The sequence below is a fragment of the Carcharhinus amblyrhynchos genome, chromosome 10 (genome assembly GCF_965287045.1).
Source record: "Carcharhinus amblyrhynchos chromosome 10, sCarAmb.v2.hapA, whole genome shotgun sequence".
Lineage (NCBI taxonomy): Eukaryota > Metazoa > Chordata > Chondrichthyes > Carcharhiniformes > Carcharhinidae > Carcharhinus > Carcharhinus amblyrhynchos.
The window spans coordinates 86218605-86235135 of NC_137333.1; the positions used below are offsets into that span (position 1 = coordinate 86218605).

The 16531-nt window shown below is 42.6% G+C and overlaps 1 protein-coding gene across 3 annotated transcripts in view; it reads right to left on the reverse strand.

The window, feature by feature from the left end:
• LOC145349139 (F-box-like/WD repeat-containing protein TBL1X) overlaps positions 1 to 16177 on the reverse strand; it is a 375432-nt gene extending 359255 nt beyond the window's left edge. Inside the window, exons 1-2 of one of the 3 annotated variants that reach the window (XM_080197521.1) lie at positions 16159 to 16177; positions 15652 to 15862 (exon numbers count right to left, since the gene is read on the reverse strand). The gene's annotated coding sequence lies outside the window, so the exon portion shown is untranslated. Of the gene's footprint in view, positions 1 to 15651; positions 16066 to 16158 lie in introns of those variants that run through there. The other 2 variants (XM_080197520.1, XM_080197528.1) reach the window with 2 other exon arrangements.
• Between the last annotated feature and the right edge of the window lie 354 nt (positions 16178 to 16531).

Consider the following 16531-nt stretch of genomic DNA (forward strand, 5'->3'; position numbering starts at 1 on the left):
TGAACCGTGAACATTCCACCTTCCCTGCCCCACCCCTTCCAGCGCGCATCATCCCTGCTACCAAACAATGCGGCCTGAACATATGCCCTTTCACCTTCATATCAAAAATATGTCTGTTGCTACTTTTTTTAAAAAACCATGGTACTCAACCTGTGTGGTGGTACTCCATGGACAGGGGTATCACTGTGCACACTACTGGAACAACACAAACTGGACCAAACAAAGCCTGGCAATTATTTTTCTTTATTCATTAGATGCATACACTACTGGCTGGGCCAGCATTTATTGTTCATCCCTGATTGCCCTGGCTTGATACTGAGGGCATTTCAGGAGGCATTTTTAAGAGTCAGCCATATTGCTGTGGATTTGGAGTCATATGTAAGCCAGACCAGGGCAAGGAGGGCAGATTTCCTTCCTTCAATGTATTTTTACAACAATTGACAGTGGTTTCATTAAAGGTCATCATTAGAGCTTATCGGGCAGAATTCTCCAGCCACGCTGATCTAAATTCCGGAAATTCCCGACTGACTACCAATGGGGGTTGCACATCATCCACAACCCACCCACTAAAATTCCAACCATAATTCCAGATTTTTATTGAATTTGAATTTCCCCATCTGCTGTGGTGGGATTAGAACCCAACTCTTCAGAGTATTACCCCTTTAATCCAGTGATAATGCCACTACACCACCACCACCTCCTCGTATATCGCTGAACTAGCGATATAGAAGACAGGTTAAGATGGTGAATTTAACAAATCTGTTGAATTATGTTATAGTAATGGGTTGACCTAAAATTTTATCTGGTTCACTGGTATCCTTTAACAATGACAGTTTAGTAGGCTCCAGGCCCACACTATGTAGTTGACTATTAATAGCCTCTGAAGTGGCCTAGCAAACAAATCACTAAAAAAAACTTCAAAAATAAAGAAAGAAAAAGGCCAATTGTCAATGACACAACATCACTATTCCTGAGTCAGTAAGTTTGAATTCCAGCAGTTCAAGGAGAAAGTTCTCCTCGAGGGAAAAAGATACAAAAGTCTGAGATCATGTACCAGCCGACTCAAGAGCATCTTCTTCCCTGCTGCCATCAGACTTTTGAATGAATCTACCTTATATTAAGTTGATTTTTCTCTACACCCTAGCTAAGACTGTAACATTACATTCTGCACCCTCTCCTTTCCTCTTCTCTGAATGGTATGCTTTGTCTGCTTACTATGCAAGAAACAATACTTTTCACTGTATTCAATACACCTGACAATAATAAATCAAGTCATATCAAATCACTAAATCCATCAGATTAGCATTCAGGAAGAAGAAAACCTGGCCATTTTCTTCTCCTCAATGTAGAATCATCATAAAATCATACAGTGCAGAAGGAGGCCATTCAGCCCATCGAGACTGCACCAACCACAATCCCAGCCAGACACTATCCCCATTATCCAATGCATTTACCCAAGCTAACCACCCCCCCCCCCCCACCCCCGCCACTAAGAGACAATTTAGCATAGACAATCCATCTAACCCGCATATCTTTGGAATATGGGATGAAACCAGAGCACCTGGAGGAAATCCATGCAGACACAGGGAGAATGCGCAAACTCCACACAGACAGTGGCCCAAGTTGGAATACAAACCCAGGACCCTGGCACTGTGAGTCAGCACAGCTAACCACTGTGTCACCCTCACTACACTAAGATGTAGTGGCCAATGTAGAGGGATTTGGGCCAGTTATGAAACCCCGCTGCCACCCTGGCTGCAAGCAGTTAGCTCAGCACTGGCTGGGGAATAAAGCCTAGCAGCAGGGAAAGCCATTTGCTGAGTAACTGGCTAAGCTATCAGAAAAGCCCATGCTTCTCCTTGCTGCTGCCGCTTGCCCTGGACGTTAGCCCTTTATAATATAAACCACATGCTTTGCTATAAAATTGGTCCTGCACTTGATTTCATCACGCATTACAGAAATTGTTTTAAGATTTCATTCCATCGGACCAATATAAATACAGAATTAATCATCTTTTCAATTGCATCATTGTGATTTAATCTGGAGTAGAATGAGCTGAGCTACTTTGCACTTCGTTATTTTAAAGCGATTCATATCTTTTTGGAATTGTGACAGTCATACCCATTAATGTGGACTGGAGTCTGGGCTGTGAAAGGAACATTGTGTTACAAAGCATTTAAATAGTTGATTTTCAACAAGACCTACAATTTTTATAAACTATCCCCAGATGAATGATGACTCTTGAGCTACATACAGAAAACAGTGATGCAAAAGGAGTCAATGTGGGTGTGCTCCAATAATATTGGGCCGCGAGTCCCAGGGAGCAAGCACATCCACAAACCAGTATTTAGTATGCTTATTTACGCTTGCCAATCACATGATTATTTTAATGTTTAAGCTATCCCTACTGACTCCTACTGTTGGTTAGCAGAGGGTACAGTGACGCTGCAAATGGCACATTTTAAACCTAATATGTCTGCTGATTGATGTGTATAAACAAGGATAATGCAAAACTGAACCTTGGCACAAATACGTGCTGCCACAGATCCAAAATTTCAGATTTCATTGGACAGTATCCACAGTGAACAAGCTTGTTTAAAACAAGTCACTACCAGGATCTGCAGGGGGGCATGTTTGGCGGAATTTTATGGCCTTGCTCATCCCAAAACCGCAAAATCCCGCCCGAAGTCAACGGACCTTTCCACTGTCCACCCCTCACCCCCGCTCCAGTTCCCAGCGGTGGGCGGAGTGGCAAAATTCCAGCCCACATGTGGGATCATTTTAGTTTACACTTGTTAATAGAGCAGGCCATTGTTTGAGGAAAAAAGATGAAACTGCTCAAAATCTCCATGAAGTATTTCGAAATAATACATGCCAAAGATTTTCTAATGCAAAATATTCACCCTAATGAAGGATATTCACCTCTAACTGGTTCCTGCTGCTAAATCCATTATCACCACACTGTGCATTTTTACAAAGCAGAGGAACAACTGCTCTGCTAGTAGGTTTACTAAGACGAGTGCACCTACCACCAAATCAGTTGTTAAGTGTCCATCTCAAATGCTATTTTTTGATCTGAGCACAAAAATAATGGGCGGAATTTTACGGCCTCACTCATCCCAAAATCCCGCCTGAGGTCAATGGACCTTTCCCATGGTCTGCTCCTCGCCCACTCCAATTCCCATGGCGGGCGGGACCTTAAAACTCCAGCCCAAGTTGGGTACTTCAATGCAGTACTGAGGGCATTTTGCACTGTCATAGGTGCCATCTTTTGGATGAGACATTAAACTCAGGGCACCTCCTGCTTTCACAGATTGATGGTGCAAAAGATCCCGGGGCACAATATCAAAGGAGAGCAAGGGCATCATCTCTGGTGTCCTAACCATTATTTATCCCTCAAATCATGATCATATTTTAAAGTATTAGCGGCTTATTTAGTTAGTTGGAGCTTGCTGTGCAGAAATTAGCAGCCACATTTCCAACCTTACTAAAGTGACTACCCTTCCCCAATAATACTTTGGCTGTAAAGTGCTTTGACTTCTCTTCCTGCTCCCAAACTAGGAAGTATTTAGTATCCACCAAGGATCAATTCTTGATCCCCTCCTATTTCTTACCTACATGCTGACCCTTGGCGGTGTATCTAAAAACAATGTTGAGGTGGCACAGTGGTACAGTAGTTAGCACTGCTGCCTCACAGCACCAAGGACCCAGGTTTGATTCCCGGCTTGGGTGGAATTTGCACGTTCTCTCCTTGTTTGCATGGGTTTCCTCCGGGTGCTCCGGTTTCCTCCCACAGTCCAAAGTTGTGGGGGTTAGATTGATTGTCCATGCTAAATTGCCCCTTGGTGTCAGAGGGACTAGATAGGGTAAGCACGTGGGGTTATGGGGATTGGACCTGGGTGGGATTGTGGTCGGTGCAGGCCTGATGGGCTGAACGGCCTCCTTCTGCACTGTAGGGATGCTATGATTCTATAACTCCATATGTACGCACACAAGGTCCAACTCTACTTGTCCAAACCCTCCACCTCTCTAAAATCTGTTTCTCTTGGAAACATTATTGAAAGGAAAGACAGCGGACAGGCAAAGGCAGGCATTTAAAAAATCAATAGGTGAACTCCAGAAGATGTTTACTCCTGTTTGGCGCAAGAGTTTTAAGGGAATTGTGACAAATCATGGCTTACAAGGGAAATTAGAGATAGTGTCAGATTCAAGAAAGAAGCATACAAATTGGCAAGAAAAAGCAATAGGGCTGAAGATTGGAAACAGTTTAAAATTCAGCAAAGGAGGTTGAAGCGATTTATTAAGAAAGGAAAAATAGAGTATGAAAGTAAGCTAGCAAGGAACATAAAAACTGACTGTAAAAGTTTCTATATATATGTAAAGAGAAAAAGACTGACAAAAATGAATGTAGACCCCTTACAGTCAGAAACAGGAGAATTCATAACAGGGAATAAAGAAATGGCTGAGGAATCAAATTCGCACTTTGCTTCAGTCTTCACAAAGGAAGACATGATTAGTGCACCAGAAGTGCTGAGAGAAACATGTTTTACTGAGAACAGACGGAAATCGTCATTGGTAGAGAAATGGTTTAGGGAAATTGATGGGATTGAAGGTAGGTAAATCTTCAGGCCCGGATAATCTTCATCCCAGAGTACTTAAGGAAGTAGCCCTGGAAATAGTAGACCCATTGGTGGTTATTTTCCAAAATTCTTCAGACGCTGGAATAGTTCCTACAGATTGGAGGGTAGCTAATGTAAGCACTATTCAAAAAGGGAGGTAGAAGGAAAATAGGGAACTATAGACCGGTGAGCCTAATTGGCACTGGTACTAGTTCTGGAGAAGTTGATAGAGTCTATTATTAAGGATTTCATAACTTGGCACTTGGAAGGCAGTATCCTCTGACAAAGTCAGCATGAGTCTACAAATGGGAATCATGCTTGATGAATCTATTGGAATTTTTTATGGATCTAACTAATAGAGTTGACTGAGGATGTAGTTTATTTAGCCTTTCAGAAGATTTTTGACAAGCTCTCACATAACAGACTACGATGAAAAGTTAAAGCACGTGGGATTGCAGCTCACATCTTGAGATGGATAGAGAGCTGGTTAGCAGATAGGACACAAAGAGTTGGCAAAAATAGATCCTGTTCTGACTGGCAGTCAGTGACTAGTGGGGTTCTGCAGAGATCTGTGTGAGTACCCCAATTGTTCACATTATATATTAATGATTTGGAAGGGGGAACTGAATGTATTATTTCCAAATTTGAAGATGACACAAAGATGGGTGGGAGGGCGAGCTGTGGGGAGGATGCAGAGATGCTTTAGCATGATTTGGACAGGCTGAGTGAGTGGGCATCTGCATGGCAGATACAATATAATGTGGGTAAATATAAGGTTATCCACTTTGGTAACAATAATGGGAAGACAGATTGTTACTTGAATGGGTGTGAATTGAGAGAGGCGGGTACTCAACAAGACCTTGGAGTCCTCGTGCATCTGTAGCTGGAAGTAAGCAAGCAGATAAAGCAGGCAGCAAAGAAGGCTAATGGTATGTTGGCCTTCATAGCAAGAGTATTTGAGTATAGGTATATGGATATTTCGCTGCAATTGTACAGGGCATTGGTGAGACGAAACCTGGAGTATTGTGTGTAGTTTTTCTGTCCTTATCTGAGGAAGGATGCCCTTGCTTTAGAGGGAGTACAGCAAAGAATCAGCCAAGCTGATTCCTGGGACTGCAGGCCTGCCACATGAGGAAAGACTAAGTCAGTTAGGATTGTATTCGCTGGAGTTTAGAAGAGTGAGAGGCGATCGTATAGAAACTTATAAAATTCTAACAGGGTTAGACAGGGTAGATTCAGAAAGAATGTCCCCGTTGATGGGAGAGTCCAGAACTAGGGGTCACAGTTGGAGGATAAGGGGTAAGCCTTTTAGGACTGAGATGAGGAGAAATTTCTTCACCCAAGGGGTAGTCAATGTGTGGAATTCACTACCACAGAAAGTAGTTGAGTCAAAACGTTGGCTGATTTCAAGAAGAAATAGATATAGTTCTTGGGGCTAACGAGATCAAGGGAAATGGGAGGAAGTGGGGATCAGGATATTGAATTTGATGATCAGCCATGATCAGATGAAAGGCGGAGCAGGCTCGAAAGGCCAAATGGCCTACCCCTGCTTCCAGTTTCCATGCTTCTATGTCTTCTTCAGAAGGTTTTCAGCAAAGTTTTTGGTCATTTGCCTCATATCTCTTAGGTGCTCAATTTTACGTTTCAGCAATCCTTGAGACTATCCTCAACAGCGGTGCCAAGCAAGGCTGTGTCCTCAGCCACATACTGTATTCATTATACACTAATGTCTGTGCGGCTGAATTCCACTCCAACTCCATTTTCAAGTTTGCTGACAACACCACCTTGGGGAGTCAGATTTCAAATAATGACGAGATGGAATAGAGAAAAGAGATGGAGAATCTGGTGAAATGGTGGGACGGCAATAATCTCTCCCTCAATGTCAGTAAAATGAAGGAGATAGTTATCAACTTCAGGAAGCAAATGTCCCTGTCTACATCAATGGGGATGAAGTGGAAATGGTCCAGATCACCCACAGCCTGTCCTGGACTCTTCATGCCGATGCTATAGTTAAGAATGCCCACCAATGCCTCTACTTTCTCAGGAGGCTAAGGAAATTCAGCATGTTGACTATGACTCTCACCAACTTTTATAAATGCATCATAGGAAGTATTCTTTCCAGATGTATCACAGCTTGGTATGGCTCCTGCTCTAACCAAGATCACAAGAAACTTCGCGCTGTCATGGAAAAGCAGCCAGCATAATCAAGGATACCACACACCCCGGACACAAACTCTTCCACCTTCTTCTGTTGGGAAAAAGATACAAAAGTCTGAGATCACGTTCCAACCAACTCAAAAACAGCTTCTTCCCTACTGCCATTGTTTTTAAATGGACCTGCATAAGTCGACTTTTCTCTACATCCTAGCTATGACTGCAACACTATATTCTGCGCACTCTCCTTTCCTTGTCCCCTATGTACTCTATGAGTGGTATGCTTTGTCTGTACAGTGTGCAGAAAACAATACTTTTGACTGTATACTGATACATGTGAAAATAATAAATCAAATCAACATCCTGTGAAGTGCCTTGTGACATTTTATTACATCAAGGGCGTTATATAAATACAAATTGTTGGCATCCTCAGGTTGTTAAAAGTGCTGTTAATGGAAATCATGCTTTTCTTTTTGACTATTAATCTGAGGAGGCTTTGTCAGACCAGCAATACTCTGAGCTTAAATATTATCTACATTATCTTTAGTTGTTTGATAAGTATGCATGTTCCCAACAGCCAATGTAAAACATTTCTTTTTTAAGACTATGTATTAACTCAGTTCTTCGCATATAATGACTCCATGCTCATACCAGGATCAAGTTTTCAGAAGACACAGCACAATGCCATATTCCTGGTAGATTATTTTCCGTAAATAAACAAAGCCTCATGCTTAACATGTGGTTTGATATGAAGAAGAAACTGAGAGGGAACTGATTTTCGGTTAAGACTCCCGCAATGTATTTATTATATAGCTACGTTTATTGCTTAAACTGTACCTGAAGAATTCTGCAAAATGTATTTTCTTCCTGTAATAAATATTAAATAAAACTGTGCAAATGCTCCCATTGAAGAATAACACATTGGGGTAATGAAAATTCATTGCTTCCAGAAAGCTAGTGAAACACGGAGTAAGCGGCCAAAATGGATCTTGCCCAGAATAGTTTTCAGATGAGCATTTACACTCCACTGATTCTCCTGCACTGCCCCCCCCCACCCCCATCTTAAGCGCTGTGATAGAAATCTGGAGCACTCCTGCCCAAAACACAGTGGATGACGGACCAACCTAAAAGCTTATAATTCTGAGATCATGATCTTTCTTTCTGAGTTAAGACTGTAAATGGTGTTGAGATACACAACAGCCACAATCCAATGGGAAACAGCTCAGGCTTAAGGGACTGAATGGCTTCCGTGCTTTGAGCTGTGCAGCTAGTCTGCCAGGTTTAACCTCACAGACTGGAACTCTCCGACCTCGCCTGCAGCTGGGATTCTGTAGTCCCACTGCTGTCAACAGTGAGTCTGGCATTCTGTCAAATTTGAAGAAGGCTAAATTCTCCGTTCTCACTGGCCGCAGCAGCGCAGTGTGCGAGACCGGAGAATTGCGGCCACAATCTTTTATGCCTCAGAAACACACTGAGTGTTGAAATTTTCCCCAGTTTTTCACAGCAAGTTTACACAAATCTGATAATGGTCAGGTAATCCAGGGAAAATTTCAGGACAGGGGAATAAATGGAGTGTAAATGCACATCTGAAAACTATTCTGGCCAAGATCTATTTTGGCTGCCTACTCAGTATTTCACCAGTTTTTTTCTATACAGTGACAACGCCTGTGACTGTACTAGTGTACCTTTAAGAAAGTGTTTTTTTTAAATCACGTACTCTGCAGTTGTAAGCAAACTTTTTCATTTTTTTATTGTTGCTGTGCTATCTATGGAATTTTTTTTATTGCTGCTTAAACTAGGGTGGGGGGGGCGGGAATTGTTTATTTTTACTGGGATGCTTATGACCCCTTTCCGAGTAAGGAGACAAACTGGTTGGCAGGTCAGGTGATACAAATTTTTTTTCTCATTTTCAGGTTGGAACTGCAGGTTTGAGTTTTAGTTTTAGAAGAGGCATCAGACTGTAAAGTCTCTCTCTCTCTCTCTCTCCCTGATTTTGGAAATTCTGCTGGTTAGCTGAAAGCAAGGTCTTGCCTTTCCGAAGGGGAGAAATCAGCTATTGGTGGATTGCTTAGAGTCCCTGGTGTTCTGGGAAGCTGTTCTGACTTCAAACTGTTCTGAGTCTATCTAGAGAACTGCAGACTTCATCCAAAGGTCTCAAGTGCAGTATCACGTCAGCATTCGACTTTGCCATGTTGAACTGGCTTGAAGAGTTTTGTCTACGGCAAAGGTTTTGTTTGATTGGAACATTTCAGTTTTATTTGTTGAGGGTTATACATTATCATGGATGTTTTGAGTTGTTTATAATTGATAAAAATTTTTGCTAATATTCTTTCTATACATGTTAACTATATTCTTAGATAAACTTTGTTTGATAATAGCTCCCTAGTTGGTCATCTGAATCAAACCTGAAGTAAAACCTATCTTGCTTATCCTAGCCAAATTCAGGATGCAAAACTTATGATCCAGGCGGTCTCCATAAAATACTTCAGAGTTTCTGACTTGAAACATAACACACTTCAAAAGTACTTCATTGGTTGTAAAATGTTTTGGAAGGTCCTGGGGTCATGAAATGTGCTATATAAATGCAAGTCTTTATTTCACCAATTAATATTACCCAGGATGCCATCTTGCATATACTTGGGTGCGATCTTACTAGCTCACTGTACATGTTGATCAGTGTGGCTAGCTGGGAAGATAGCATGAGAGGCCCAAAATCTAATTTGTGCCTGCCACGGGAATCGACGAGGGCAGGGAACGGACCAGGTAGAGGTCCATTGACCTCGGGCAGGATTTCCCAGTTTTGGAGCGAAATCAACAGAAACTCCCACCTAAAATATCAGCAATAGTGCTGAGATTAGAAATGCAAAATATGTTTTACATTGCATCTTAACTCATCGGGCTCTAGTTACAATGCTGAAATGTGATAGGCTAAATTCTATAACGAATGGACATAAAAGATGGCTGGGATTATGTTATTTGGTCACCATTATCACATCTTAAGAGGGCTGGACATTCATGAACAATGGGAGAATTTCATAAACTCACTATGCTATCCAAACTAGGGAGGCCATTGGAGATTTCATCACAGTAACAGGTACTATACATAATATGCCTAGATAATGAAACAGAAAAAGGAGGCATCCCAACCCTCACAAAGCAGTTTTCTCTGGGATAGACAGCAGGGATATAGAAAGAAGTTAGGCCTTGCATCCTACACCTCCTTTGATTCAGGCAGCAAGGCTAGGGGGTTTCCACAGTAACTTCACTGCAATGTTAATATAGCCTACTTGTGACACTAATAAATAAACTTAAAACTTAATCTTAAGGAGAGCCTGAGCAGTTATGCAAACCTGCTTTTCTAGCCTCTCTGTGTATTTTCAGGTCAGTCTCCTCAGGCCTCCCTGTATAAATGCAAGGCTGCACAACCTGCACTGTGTGTATGAACAAGCATTCAACTTGCCAAATTAGTATGCCGTGAGGCCTGGACAGTCACAGCACACTTCAGATGTACTACTATTATTATTTACTGCTGTTACTATTGGGCAGCACGGTGGCACAGTGGTTAGCACTGCTGCCTCACAGGGTTAGGGATGTGGGTTCGATTCCTGGCTTAGGTCACTGGCTGTGCGAAGTCTGCTTGTGCTCCCCGTGCCTGCGTGGGTTTCCTTCGGGTGCTCTGGTTTCCTCCCACAGTCTGAAAAATGTGCTGGCTAGGTGCATTGGCCATGCTAAATTCTCCCTCAGTGTACCCTGAACAGGCGCCGGAGTGTGGCAACTAGGGGATTTTCACAGTAACTTCATTGCAGCATTAATTGTAAGTCTACTTGTGAGGCTAATAAAAAATAAATAAACTACAGCTGGCCAGTGTTAGAAGGGAAAGGAATATGAGGGCTATGTTATTGCATTTGAGAATCCATAGCATTGATCACCAAGGCTTATACCAGATCACAGAAATCCAAGCTATAAAGGTTTACTACAGAAGTAAGAAAACAAGAGGCTTTCAGGTGACCTGATAGTATTGAACATTGTAAACGTGTTTGCTGAAGCCGATGATTTGTTTAGAACGAATGGATTCAAAACTTGGAAGATATAAATTTGAAAATTATAAGTTAATAGAGACTTCAGGCAGAACGAATTCACATAAAAAGAGTGTCAAATATATGGAAAATGTCACCAGACTAGGTGACTGAATTCCATAATATAAATGAGCTCCGCCAGAGGTAGGTTTCTGCAAAAAGACGTGATTAAAAGGACTTGCGGACCGAAATGAGTGACAGCAATGTTATCATACAGACACTTAACACACGTGTCAAATTCCTCTGCACTATTTTAATGGATATATTACCTCAGGTTAACACCTCCATTAAAGCAGGGGAAAGAGGAACTTGATATAAACGTTTACATCAGAACACTGTCAACAAGGCAGGGGAATTGTTGAGAAGGCAGGTTGAGATCCACTACAAATGTGTAGGCTTATTGGACCAGAAGTCCTTTTCCTGTTCCTAAAAATGACAGTGAATAGGCCAACTAATTTGGAGCAATGCCACAATTTGTGAATTTCTACACTAACAAGCTGTAGCACGTTTACTGCATTTTGTAGTGGCAATGAAAATGCGCGTCACTGAAGAGACTTGAATAATATCAAATCACTTTCTGCATTAAGTTGGGCAGAACGCTGGCACTGCTGCCTCACAGCGTGAGGGACCTGAGTTCAATTCCTTGATTGGGTCACTTTCTGCGCGGAATCTGCATGTCCTCCCTCCTCCACGCACGCACGCACGCACACACACACACACACCCGATTTCCAAAAGATATACTGGTTAGGTGCATTGGCCTTGCTAAATTCTCTCTCTGTGTACCCGAACAGGCATCGAAATGTGGCGACTATAGGCTTTTCACAATAATTTCACTGCAGTGTTAACGTAAGCCTACGTGTGACACTAAGAAATAAATTTAAACTTAATGAACTTAAACTTAAAATCACTTGTCTTTAATAAGTGAAGGGGTGACACAAATCAGGGATAAATACAAGGCCAGAATTGGAAGGACACAGCTTTCGCGGAGAACTGGAGAAGGTTACAGAGGTAGGGAGGGCCAAAGGTATGAGGAACTTGAATACAAATTTTTAATTTGCGGTGTTGATGGACTGGGAATCTACGGCAACAACCTACATACTGGGGTTGTAAGATCAGATGATGAAAGATTGCTCCAAAAGGTCAGGGTTTGACAGTTTAACGCAGGAAGAGAGAGAGGTAAAGAGGGGTGAAGCCAAAGAGGGATTTTGAAAACGAGAATAAGAATCTTAAAATCAAGAGAATGCTGGATGGTAGCCAATGTAGAACAGCAAGCACATGGGATGATAGGAAAACAGGCTTTAGTCACCCAGTTGTAAAATTGGCAGCTGGGATTTTCTGCCAGTATAGAATCCACAGAATTTTAATCTCCATTGTAATAACTGGCCTGTTATGTGCCCTTGTTGCAAGCTGAAAATCTACACTGGTGACCCAATTATTTTGGACTAAACAGCAGATATTGTAAAAATCCCTACCAGTAAGACTGCTTACACCAACTATATTTACACAATATACAAAAAGCATCCTCAAAAAATGGACACATTTTTGGATCATTACACAAATGCTGATATTTCACCGAACATGATTTCCCATGTTGCAGCCAAAAAGCTCAGTGAGTAGCCAAGCTGAATACAGACCTTCTAACCACAGCATTGTTTTTCCATGTATTTTGTCCAATTTTCACCTCTGTTTTGAAGCCAATAAGTAATTCCAGGTATGCTTTTATGGATGAAGATCTTGCTTTTAAGTTTAAGTTTATTTATTGGTGTCACAAGTAGGCTTACATTAACACTGCAATGAAGTTATTGTGAAAATCCCCTCGACATCGCACTCTGGAGCCTGTTTGGGCACACTGTGGGAGAATTTAGCTTGGCCAAAGCACCAAACCAGCAATTCTTTTGGACTGTGGGAAGAAAACCGGAGCACCCAGTGGAAACCAGTGGTTAGCACTGCTGCCTCACAGCACCATGGAACGTTTGACTCCCGGCTTGGGTCACTGTCTGTGTGGAGTCTGCACGTTCTCCTCATGTCTGCATGGTTTTCCACTGGGCACTCCGGTTTCCTCCCTCAGTCTGATAAATGTGCTGGTTAGGTGCTTGGCCATGCTAAATTCTCCCTCAATGTACAAAGAACAATACAGTACAGGAACAGGTCCTTTGGCCCACCAACCTGCGCCAATCACGTTGGCCTATCTAGACCAACGGTCTGTATCTTTCTATCCCCCGCCTGTTCATGCGTCTACCCAGATGAGTCGTAAATGTCATTAATGTGTCTGCTTCAACCACCTCATTTGGCAGTGCATTCCAGGCCCCCACACCCTCTGTGTAAAAAACTCCCTTCACACATCTCTACTGAACCTTCCCCCCTTACCTTGAACCTGTGCCCCCTTGTAATTGTCATTTCTGCCCTGGGAAAAAGCCTCCAACTGTTCACCTTATCTATGCCCCTCATAATTTTATAAACTTCTATCAGGTCAGCCCTCAGCCTCTGTCTTTCCAGGGAGAACAATCCCAGTTTATTCAAGCTCTCCTCATAGCCTCCATACCAGGCAACATCCTGGTAAACCTTTTCTGTGCTCCCTCCAAAATCTCCACATCCTTCTGGTGGTGTGGTGACCAGAATTGGAGAAAGTAGTCCAAATGTGGCAGTACAGAAACAGGCGCCGGAATGTGGTGACTAGGGGACTTTCACATTAACATCACTGCAGTGTTAAAATGAGCCTACTTGTGACTAACAAATAAACTTTAATTTTAACAGGATGATAGGTGTAGGTTAGGGCATAAGTAGGTTAAATACATGCAGTTACAGGAATAGGGCCTGGGTAAAATGTTCTATCAGAGAGTCGGTGCAGATGGACCGAATGGCCTCCTGCACTGTAACGATTCTAAAGCTTCTATTTGTTCACTTTATCTAAACCTTGTACAGCTTCATTAAATCTCCCTCCAATCTTCAGTGTCCCCAGGAGAACGGCTTCAGCTTCTTGAACAGAGTTTGGTGGTTAAATTTCTCACCCGGAGAATCACCCCGATTAACCTCCTCTGCACACTCCTAAGAACCTTCATATCCTTCCTTGCTCAATTTTTCAGAATCTCTGTGCGACTTCAAGGACACGGTTTCCATCTGCAGCATTGACGGAAAGATGGAAAGACACCCAGAGAAATGGTAAACATGGTTGGAGACTGTGAAAATGGCACTTCTTTGGCGGATTGGGTGGTCTGTTGCGGGATTGGCTGGTCCACTGCCAATGTTACTGTAGGAGAAACCCCCGCAAAATTTCAGCACTTGAATATCTGCAAACTCTTGGGCCTTTGAAAGGCATTCCAGCCAAGTCAAAGCTTGTTCTCATCAGATGTCAACACACAGGTATTTTCCAGCTGAGGTCACTTGGTAGTATTCTGGAATGGGAAACCTGCCTGATCATTTCCACTCTGAAACCCAGAGGCATTGAGGGTAACCAGCATGTTCCGAACTGCTGAGAGCAACTAACTCACCACAGTTCAGCAACTGAACTGGATCCTTCTACTCTGCATGATGTTAAAGGGTTTTTTTAAGCCTATCCTAAGAGCAATTTAGCATTTGCCTAATATAAATAGAACATCTTCAATGCCATTTTCATGCATGCATTGCAAAACTGCACAAGAGGATTAGCAGCGAGTTGCAGCCAATCTCGAGTGAAAATAAAACACATTTCATAGCAAGTATTACTGCCCACATTCATGGGATTGTTGCAATTTCAAACTTTTATTTCCAAATTTGTAAGGCTGGTGAAAACAGTTAAATGATGTAACCATGTCACCATGGTGCAATAACTGTGAAAATAAGGTCCACGGTTTATTGTTTCTGTGAATGCTATTTTTAAAGGCTCTCTACTTCAACTATACACATCTCCACACTAAATATCACAGTTATGGTTTGGTCGGAAATAAATTGAAAAATACATTTAAAATGTTTGCATACATTCAATTAAACTACATGAAACGTACTGTACACTGACACCAAGTTTACCAAATGCCAGGCAGCAAACATGAGAATAAACATACTTTTAGAACACAACATTGTGTGTGAACAGCCTCCATTATATGTGGTTTTCCTACTATAAAACACTGAATCAGTGTGCTTCCCCTCCCCCCCCAACACACTGCTGAGGCAATCCACGCCATCTGCATGGCGAATATTTCAAATTTTACACTTTTCCCAGGGTTTAAAAAGCAAGAAACTCTTCTGCATCAGAACAATCATTTGTGCATTTAAACGATCCACACTTAAAAAGATACACACACAAATGGTAGCCATAGCTATCCATGACCTAGTTTCAGGAAAGAAGCAATTGTTATCATTAGGTATACAATGTGTCATGTGTAAAATCAATACATTATAACCTCTGTGCTTTTGAGCTCAAGTCCGCAATTGTATCAGCGACCACATGCACGTACATTTCATTCATTTCACCCAAAGAAACTTGGCTTGTATGGAAAATAAATTGTAATTAACCATGAAAGATCAACTCGTTGAGTTGCTACTTCAACCTATATATTATATATAATGTATATGTATATTTCCTTTCTAAGGAACACTGCTTGATTTTAAGGAGCCGTCAATGACAGTTAATTAATATTCCCAAGTCACAGAAAGTACCATTTAGAAACAACCCCCCATCTCCAAACTGTAAGCATCCCATCCCCCCACCAAACCAGAACTATTGCAGTTCAACAGCTCTTTAAAAAGTCAGAACAAATAATATAACCCAAGTAACATCTTGAAAAGTTGTTTAGATCAATGCTGTGTCTATATATAAACATCTTACCTTGTACAATGCTGCTTCTTTTTTTAAACAAAACCCAGAGCTTGTTTTCACTTCCACAAACAACGAAAAGCTCCCACTACTTTTTTTGTGTGTTTTTTTAAAAAATATTTATGTATAAGGTTTAAAAGAAGCGTTTTTTCACGTATCACTCATCACCAGGCTGTCTCTCTCTCTCTCTTCTGTAGCCCGTCAGTGTGTAGCTCGGTAAGGCCTATAATTGGAAGAATATCAACTATAGTTTGCATGTATGTCTTGATCCAAAGCTAATGACACCGAAACGATGTGGTGGCGAATGGAAATGAGGAGGGAGGGAAAATAGAGAGAGAGAGAGAGAGAGAGGGGGGTGGGGGAGGGGACCGAGGTAAAAGTTGATCGCGGAATGGCGTCAGAAGCTGCTGCTGCTTTCTGAAACATTCATTTCCCAGGCTGAGAGTGAATGTGAGAGACACACACACAGACATACACACAGAGACAGAGCAGCGGCCGCCCTCACACACACACACACACCGAAACTCAGCACCAGGCAGCCAGTGACCCGCAGCCAGGGGCAGCCAGTCTCCCTGCACCCCCTTACCCTACACCGCCTCCCTACCCCCCCCCCACAATCTACCCCCTGTACCACCCCCCAAATCCCCTGCCCCCCCCACACTCCCTACACACCCCAACCCCCCCTACACACACCCCCCCCAACCCCTCTCTCACACTCCGCCCTCTCCCATCTCTTCCCCCACTCCCTCACCCCACACTCCTCCACACCCTTCTCCCACACTCCCCCCACCTTCTCACCCACACACTGCCCCACCCCCCACATTCCCCCACCCCCTCTCCCACATTCCCCCACCCCCTCTCCCACATTACCCCCACCCCCTCTCCCACACTA